Source organism: Rhinichthys klamathensis, unplaced genomic scaffold, assembly GCF_029890125.1.
Source record: "Rhinichthys klamathensis goyatoka isolate OS25496 unplaced genomic scaffold, OSU_Roscu_1.1 h1tg000098l_1, whole genome shotgun sequence".
Classification (NCBI taxonomy): Eukaryota; Metazoa; Chordata; class Actinopteri; order Cypriniformes; family Leuciscidae; genus Rhinichthys; species Rhinichthys klamathensis.
Genome location: NW_026606637.1, coordinates 683288 through 692556, shown reverse-complemented (window position 1 = coordinate 692556; position 9269 = coordinate 683288). Strand labels below are relative to the sequence as shown.

General features: G+C 47.2%; 1 pseudogene; it reads right to left on the bottom strand.

The window, feature by feature from the left end:
* Positions 1-6616: 6616 nt before the first annotated feature.
* Positions 6617-7632, bottom strand: LOC130086554 (piggyBac transposable element-derived protein 4-like; annotated as a pseudogene).
* Between the last annotated feature and the right edge of the window lie 1637 nt (positions 7633-9269).

The window sequence follows — 9269 nt, the reverse complement described above, 5'->3', positions numbered from 1 at the left end:
ACGAATTAGCCACCTTTTAATCACTCGTACGAATTGGTCGTGAGATAGCGTTGAATTGGCACATATGTCACATCATGCACACAAAATGAGTTAGTTCTTGTATACATTGCAATGCAATAATAAAAAATTATTAAATCTTAAATGCAACAGTTTCTGTGTTGTTATGTTATTCTTAAATGCACTATGGAATAAGTAGGATTGCAACAGCACATATGTATGTCTTCTTCAATGCCGGCGGAACGACTTAGTTCTGACATGCAGTGCAAATGCAACAGCACACGTTGTTTATCGCCTAAATGCACAACGGAATAAGTTAGATCTTGCATGCCTTGAAAGGCACATTTTCATGTGTTATTCTCAAATGTACAACGGAATAAGTTAAATCTTGAATGCAAGGCACATATGTTGTTGTCGCCTAAATGCACAATGAAATAAATAAGATCTTGAATGCAATGCAACGTGATGAAAGCACATATGTTTTGTGTTGTCTCTTCAAATGCACAACGGAATAAGATAGTTCTTGTATGCATTGCATGCAAAGGTAAATATGTTTTTTTAATCTCTTAACCTTCATATGCTCTTAGTTTCCTGTTTACACTCAGTGCATTTGGGGTCTATATGACCCCAAAATGTATAGAATGGTTGTAAAAAAAAATATGCATTTTTAATAATACATAGAATATATATATATATTTGTTTACTTCTCATCTATACAGTAATGCTGTGTTTTTGGATATACAAAGTACTTTTGTACCTATTTACCACACAATTACTCAACTATACCATTAGCTTGCATGTGAAATATTATATTTTTATGAAAAAAATACTTAAATTATGATCCAAATTAAATATAAGTTGTTTCTTGATATTGATCTAGGTGTTAGCTGTATAATTCTGCCATCTGTTGGTCAAAGAAAAACCTGAAGGAATTACAATTTAAGAAATAAATTGTTTTTTCCATAGATACTCAGCAGAGGGCAATAGCAGAGGGCCATTCATTTTACTGGATGTGGCCAACTGCTTATATCATAACTTTTGTGATACATTTTGTGAATTTATATATGTATAAACATTATACAAGACATTAAAAATAAATATTCTTTCAAATAGTAGAATTTTGGTCGTTTTTGATGCGTTTTGAAATGTCTGTTTTTACAAAATACCACAGGAATTGCCACATAAGAAACACCTAAAGGACAAGACTTAGAATCGTCTCTGGTTACGTATGTAACCTTAGTTCCCTGAAGGGAACGAGACGCTGCGTGACAACGCATTGGGAACGCCTCCAGCGTGACGCGTCTGAAGCATGAATGAAATCAGTCCAATGGCGAGACGGAACGTCATAGGCGGGTGACGTCATCGACCAGGAAACTATATAAGCACCCCATAACACAAGCGCGTCAGCTTCTGATAAGACTGAAGCAAGTGCTCACGGGCATGCTGGGAGTATGGCACAGACACGCAGCGTCTCGTTCCCTTCAGGGAACTAAGGTTACATACGTAACCAGAGACGTTCCCTATCAGGGAACTTCGAGCTGCGTGACAACGCATTGGGAACGCTAATACCAACGTCGCCATGCGAGCAAGTGTCCGTCGTGTGAAATCAGAGCGCACATACAGACGAAAGCACCTGCGCCCCTGGAGTGGAGCTGAAGTCGAGATGATAAAACTTCACGAATGTGTGCGGTGAGGACCAGCCTGCCGCGTCACAAACATCCTGGATAGATACTCCTGACAGGATAGCCTTAGAGGCAGCCATACTCCTGGTTGAATGAGCCCGGACAGCCAAAGGAGAAGGCTGACCGACAGACTCGTAGGCAAGTGAGATGGCCTCGACCACCCACTTGCTCAACCTCTGCTTAGATACTGGACAGCCCTTTTTAGGGGGTCCAAAGCAAACGAATAGCTGTTCGCTCTTCCTCCACAGGGCAGCTCTGTGGACGTATGCATCTAGGGCCCTAACAGGGCAGAGCAGATTTAGTTTCTCTTGGTCCGACGTCAGAAATGGAGGAGGACAGAAAGCCTGCAGTACAATAGGCCCGACCACATTGGTTGGTACCTTGGGAACGTATCCTGGCCTAGGGAAGAGGAAAGCCTTCACCATGCCTGGTGCAAATTCCAAGCACGAGGGAGAGACCGACAGAGCTTGGATATCTCCTATTCTCTTTAATGAAGATATAGCCAGAAGAAAGATAGTTTTAAGAGTGAGGAATTTCTCCGAAACTTCTTCAATGGGCTCGAACGGTGCTAGAGAGAGACCTTCTAGAACAACCGCCAGGTCCCAGGCCGGCACCCTCGTGCGAACTGCTGGCCTCAGCCTCAGAGTGCCACGAAGGAAACGGGTTACAAGTGGGTGTCTCCCAAGAGAAGCTCCATTCAAAGGGACGTGGTAAGCAGATAAGGCCGCCACATACACCTTCAGTGTGGAGTGGGATAACCCTGTGGAGAAACGCTCCTGAAGGAATTCCAGCACTGCACCGACCGGGCAGTTGACTGGGTCCAACTGGTGTTCTCCACACCAAGAGGTGAACATTTTCCACCTCAAGGCATATAATTTCCTAGTGGCCGGAGCTCTGGAGTGGAGGATGGTCTCCACGACCTCAGTCGAGAGACCAGATTCTATGAGCTGGGCCCCCTCAGAGGCCAAGCCCACAACCTCCACAGATCTGGGCGGGGGTGAAGTATCGACCCGCTCGCCTGAGAGAGAAGGTCCCTCCTCATCGGTATCTCCAGAGGAGAGCCGTCGAGGAGAGAAATTAGGTCCGAAAACCAAACTCGGGCCGGCCAGTACGGGGCTACCAACAGTAGACTGACCCCGTCCCGGCGCACCCTCTCCAGAACTCCTGGGAGCAGAGCAATCGGGGGAAATGCGTACAGGCGTGACCTCGGGGACTTAGGGAAAACCACAGTTGGCAGTGTGATGTTTCCCTGGATGCAAATAGGTCTACCTCGGCACGACCGAAATGTTTCCATAGGAGCTCCACCACCTCGGGGTGGAGTCTCCACTCCCCGGGCCTCGGCCCCTGCCTCGACAGGAAGTCTGCCCCCTGATTCAAATATCCCGGGATATAAATTGCCCTCAATGAAAGAAGCTTCCCCTGGGACCATAGAAGGATCTGGCGAGCCAGCTTGTATAATGGGCGCGAACGCAGACCCCCCTGATGGTTTATATAAGAGACCACCGATGTGTTGTCTGACCGGACAAGAACATGGTGACCCCTCAGGTCTGGGAGGAAGTGTTTCAGAGCCTGGAACACCGCCATCATTTCTAGACAATTTATGTGCCAATGAAGATGATGGTCCTGCCACAGACCCTGGGCCGAGCGACCACTCATGATCGCCCCCCAACCTGTGAGGGAGGCATCCGTCGTCAGTGTTGCTCGATGACACGGGGCCCCCATCACAGGACCTAGGGACAGGAACCAAGGTTCTTTCCACATAGCCAGAGCACGGAGACACCGTCGCGTAACCCTGATCTTGCGGAGCGGGTTTCCCCTCGGGGAGAACCCCTTGGTCCTGAGCCACCACTGCAGTGGTCTCATGTACAGCAGGCCGCAAGGTATAACGTTGGACGCTGCTGCCATCAGACCCAGAATCCTCTGATATTCTTTCACAGTGAGTGACTGGCCTAGCTTTGCCTGTTTGACGGCTGAGAGAATCGAAGCTATACGAGCAGGAGACAGACGTGCCTGCATCGTTGTCGAATCCCAAACCACGCCGAGAAAAGTGGTCCTCTGTACTGGAGAAAGCACACTCTTTTTGGCGTTGAGCCTCAACCCCAACTTTTTGATATGGGCGAGAACGACATCTCGATGCCGAATCGCCTGGTGCTCCGATTGAGCCAGAATCAACCAATCGTCGATATAATTTAAAATGCGGATGCCCTGGAGTCGCAGCGGAGCCAGAGCTGCATCCATACATTTCGTGAAAGTTCGGGGAGACAGTGCTAGGCCGAACGGAAGAACCCGATATTGGTATGCTTCGCCCCCGAAAGCAAACCTCAGGAACTTCCTGTGTTGTGGAAGGATGGAAATGTGAAAGTACGCGTCCTTTAGATCTATCGTGACAAACCAGTCCTCGGACCTGATCTGTGACACGATCTGCTTGAGAGTAAGCATTTTGAACTTGAGCTTCCCTACTGAGCGATTTAACAGGCGCAGATCTAAAATTGGACGCAACCCCCCATCCTTCTTTGGAACGATGAAATATCGGCTGTAATAACCCAACTCTCTGCTGGGAGGAAGAACTCGTTCTATAGCCTCTTCAGCAGGAGAGTTTTCACCTCCTGTTCCATAACCAGAGCCTGCTCGGGGCCCACCACTGTGGGCAGAACCCCTCTGAAGCGAGGCGGGCGTGATCTGAACTGAATCGCGTACCCCTTCTCGATAGTCTGCAGAACCCAACGAGATACATTTGGAAGGCTTTTCCATTCTGCCAAAAATTCTACTAAGGGTACCAGTCTCTCGAGACTGGCCTCTGGAATATTTTGAGTGGCAGACACAGTGCCCTGTAACGGCGCACCGGCAGGGAACAACTGGTCTGACCGCTCTAAACCGCTCCTCAGAGCGGGCGAGCTTCCCTCGGGAAAGCGCTCGCTGGGACCGTCTACGCCCCGGCACGCAGGCGGGGTTGGCAGAACAGGCCCCTGAGGGCACCGAGACAGAACGGGCGCCGTGTACAGCGGCGAACACCTTTCTCTCTCGGTGGGGACCACCCTCAACATCCTGACACCCTTGGCGTCAGGATTTCTTCGACGAAGCCTTCCTGGCGACAATAACCGTCCTCAGATCGGCTTTGCCCCTGGAAGACCTCGTCTGAGAGTGCCGCGCCTCGGCCCAGTTTCGCTGGGGAGGAGCGCGAGACGCGACACTCTTCTTTTGTTGCGCCCTGTGTGAGGAGCTACTCGACGGCCGGGGCTGCTCCCGCCCAGCGGCCCCGGGGACATGCACACGGAGGGGGAGGAACTTCTGGAGCGCCGCTGCCTGCTTTTTTTCTTCCTGAAACCTCTCGATGACCGAATTCACTGAGTCACCGAAGAGGCCAGCAGTCGACAGCGGCGCATCCAGAAGGAAGGATTTTTCTCTCTCTTTCATATTAGACAGATTTAGCCATAAGTGCCTCTCCGTGGCCACCAAGGCTGCCATAGAGCGGCCGACTGATCTGGCCGTCTCCTTGGTGGCACGGAGAGAGAGATCGGCTGCCTGACGTAATTCTCTGACCACATCAGCTTTTATTTCCTCCCCCTCACTAATGTCTTGTAATAGATCTGCCTGATATGCTTGCAAGATAGCCATAGTGTGAAGACATGAAGCTGCTTGTCCCGCCGCCGAGTAAGCTTTGCCCACCAAAGCCGAGGTGTTTCTTAATGGCTTGGTGGGCAACGCCGGTGTCTTAAAGGACGATGCCGTGGCAGGAGAAAGATGGCTCGCCAAAACTTCCTCCGCCTTAGGCATCGCCCCATAACCATAATATTTTGCCCCAGAAATATTCGAATAAACTGAGGTCTGCTGCGTAAAAATTCTAGCAGATACCGGTCTATTCCATGATCTCGACACCTCGGTGTGGAGATCAGGAAAGAACGGTAGACACCGACGTGGAAGTGCAGAGCGAGATGGCAATAATCTCTCATCCAACTTGCTTTTTAATCTAGACTCCTGTCTATCAGCTGGCCACTCAATGCTTAATTTTTCAACTGCACGAGTCAACACCTCCATAAGCTCCTCACTAGCAGGAGACTGAAGTGACGAGTCCCCAGTCTCTGCTGTATCAACACTTTCAACATCCAATTCCTCAGAACTGGATAGTTGAAGTGTTGGTGCCTCAGCCCGGGGGGAAGAAACCGCAGCGCGTGCTTCCACCCCGGGATCTGAGACACTGGATCTATCAGGTAAGGGCAGAGAAAAGGCAGAGCCCGTCTCAATCCCCGCTGATAGATCCATTTGCGAACCCCACGATTGGCGCCTCCGCTGTGCCTCGGCAGCAGCGGGACCCGAACCGCGGGGATCGCGAACCGAACCACTCTCCTCGAAGAGGGCTCGGCGGGAGCGGAGCGTTTTCATTGACAAACGCTCGCAATGCTCACAATCAGCTCCCTCGAGAGCTGACTGAGCATGCTGTACTCCCAAACAAACAACACACAGATCGTGAGTGTCCCCACCCGTGATGTAACGTGGGCAGGGATGCACACACTTTCTGAACTGCTGTTCACTCGCCATAATATATATCGTCTCTTTTTATAGTTTTTTTAGATGTGAAAAACTCCTGCCTAGCAATTTCTAAGGACAGACAAAAACACTTTGAGACACAGACTGATATATTTGACACAGAGCGCTTGCTGAAGACTTCAGAAGCTGACGCGCTTGTGTTATGGGGTGCTTATATAGTTTCCTGGTCGATGACGTCACCCGCCTATGACGTTCCGTCTCGCCATTGGACTGATTTCATTCATGCTTCAGACGCGTCACGCTGGAGGCGTTCCCAATGCGTTGTCACGCAGCTCGAAGTTCCCTGGTAGGGAACAGATTGTAGTTGCATATTATTTATTTTAATGAACCAAATGTGAATTAAGAGTGAATTGTGAGCAGCACAAATGGCTCTTTTGCAGTTTGCGCACTGCTTATCCGTTTTTGAATCCTTGGCCCGTGGACAAACTGACACCTTTCTCTTTTGAATTGGAAGCATCTTGTTTTCTCTTCAGCATTGCTGCAGAGGCTGGTGCATGAGGCAGGCTTTTTCGTCGCTCCATGTGAAGGGACACCAGAGCTTTCCCCAGCTCTTCTAGAAAGAGCCTCCTTTTGTAATTCTTCCCTCTCTCCCATGATGGATTTACCTCCCTCCAAACCACAAATGCATTTATGGCAGATACATCCAGGATGGTAGAGAAGACAACCATTGGCCAACGATTTGTTTTTCGCTTGCAACTGTAGCTTGCAACCATCTGCAATATTCCAAACAAACACACACACACAAATTAGTATATCTGCTGGCAAAAGAAATGCCACTCTGTCACCAACTTTGAATACAAATTTGCAAAAAAATGCATCAAAATATAAAATTTGTAAATACCTTGTCAAGGTTGTCAACTCCACCTTTGCAGCGATTGTAGTCCAAGATAACCTCTGGCTTCTTGTCCTCCCTGTCACTTTGGCATCTTTGTGGCATGTGCTCATCAGCAGCACATTTTTACGCCTTTTGGGGCAGTATGACACAAGACTGTGTGTCTCAGTGAAGGCAAAGATAGAGGAAAAACAAACTCGGTCCCTCGTTGTCAGAAGGGCAGGTGGGAGTTCAGGCTTGTTTTTCCTAACTGTGCCAACCATGGTCAACTTCCTTCTCAGGAGCTCCTGGCCAAGGCCATATGCATAAATTGTGAAGAAGTTATCACATGTTACTGTGTGTCCCTGGAGACCAGTGGTCAAATCAAGGACCACACGCATGCCCTGATTTCTTTCTTTCTGGCTTGCCGGTGAAAACGTGCATGTTCCATGCATAGCTTGTCCTGGCGTCACATGCTGCCCAGATTTTGATCCCATATTTCGCCGGCTTGCTGGGCATGTACTGCTTGAAGGAGCAGCGACCTCGGAATGGCACGAGGCACTCATCCACTGTAATGTCCAGGCCAGGGTTGCACATTAGTGGGAGACCCTCAACCCATAAATTCCACACATCACGAATGGGTGCCAGCTTGTCACTTTCGCGCCGTGCAGGTCTTGTGGCCCTGTCATCAAATCGAATGACTTTACTCAATCTTCTGAATCTCCTTAGCGACATGACAGCCCGAAAAATTGCCCGTCCAGTTTCAGCCTCCCACAAACTGGACAGGGCTTCATTGTTGGAGCGATACACTCCTGCAAGAAGGAGCAGACCAATATATGCTTCCATGTCGGTCCAGTCCACATCCCTCCAGTCATCACCAAACACACGGTTTCCTTCCAGATTTGTCATTTCCACCAAGATATTTTGAATTGTTGATGGAAAAAATGACTGAAAAACATCAGAAGGACTCGATGATTATGTATTGAGTCAAGATCGAGGATTCTTTGCACAGGATACGTTCAATAGGTCAAATATGAGTTCTGTTTTTTGTTGAAAATACATCACATGGCGTCTATGAGTATGTATATTAAGTTACACTTTGACCAGAAATATGTTCAGTAGTTCAAGTATGTCCATGGTCAAGTTCTGTCAATGAGAATGTATAGAAACATCAAGGTCAACATCAAGACTCTGGGGCCTGAATTATGGTAAGTAGTTCAAATATGGACTACATTCTGGCTGACTTAATATTAGAAGGAGTGAATGACTATGTATAGAAGGGGGTCAAGAATGAGGACTCTTTGGTCTGAAAAATGTTACATTTTCAAATATGAAATACATTATATAACATCAAAAGGAGTCATTCACTACGATGATCTATGGCCTGAAATATGTTCCATTAGTAAAACATTTGCTGGAGTAAATAAATATGTAAAAAAAAACTTAAAATCGATGAGTCATTTGGCCTGAAACTTTTTGAGTAGGTCACATATGAGTCAATGAGTATGTACAAAAAGGTCAACATCAAGGAGCTTTTGCCTGAAAGATGTTCAGTTGGTCAAATATGTCTGAATGATGTAAAATCAGAAAGAGTCTTTGAGTATGTATAACAAGTTACCCTCTGAGGAGGCCTTTTTCTTTGGCCAGAAATATGTTCAGTAGGTCAAATATGGACTCCTGTCTGGTTGGGAAAACATCAGGAGTCAATGAGTATGTATAGATAGCTCAACATCTAGAATTCTTTGCCAGAATTATGTTCAGTAGGTCAAATATGGGCTGTCTGGATGAGGTAACATCAGAAGGAGTCAATGAGTATCGATAGAAAGGTCAACATACGGGATGCTTTCGCCTGAAATATGGTGAATACTTAAAATATGGACAACTTCCTGGCTGATAAAACATCAGAAGGAGTCAAAGATTATGTATAGATAGGTCAACATCGAAGACGCTTTGGCCTGAATTATGTTCAGTAGGCCAAATAGTTCAGCTGATGTAACGTGAGTAGGATTCTATGACTATAATAGTAAGTAACCTCTTTGAGGAGGCCTTTTACTTTGGCCAGAATTATGTTCAATAGGTCAAATACGAACTACTGTATCTGGATAAAAGAATATGTATGTATAAAAAAGTCAACATCAAGGCCTGAAACGTGAATTTTTTGAGTAGGTCAAATATGTACTATTGTTCTGCTTATTTAATGTGAGAAGGATTCTATGAGAATGTATAGAAAGTTC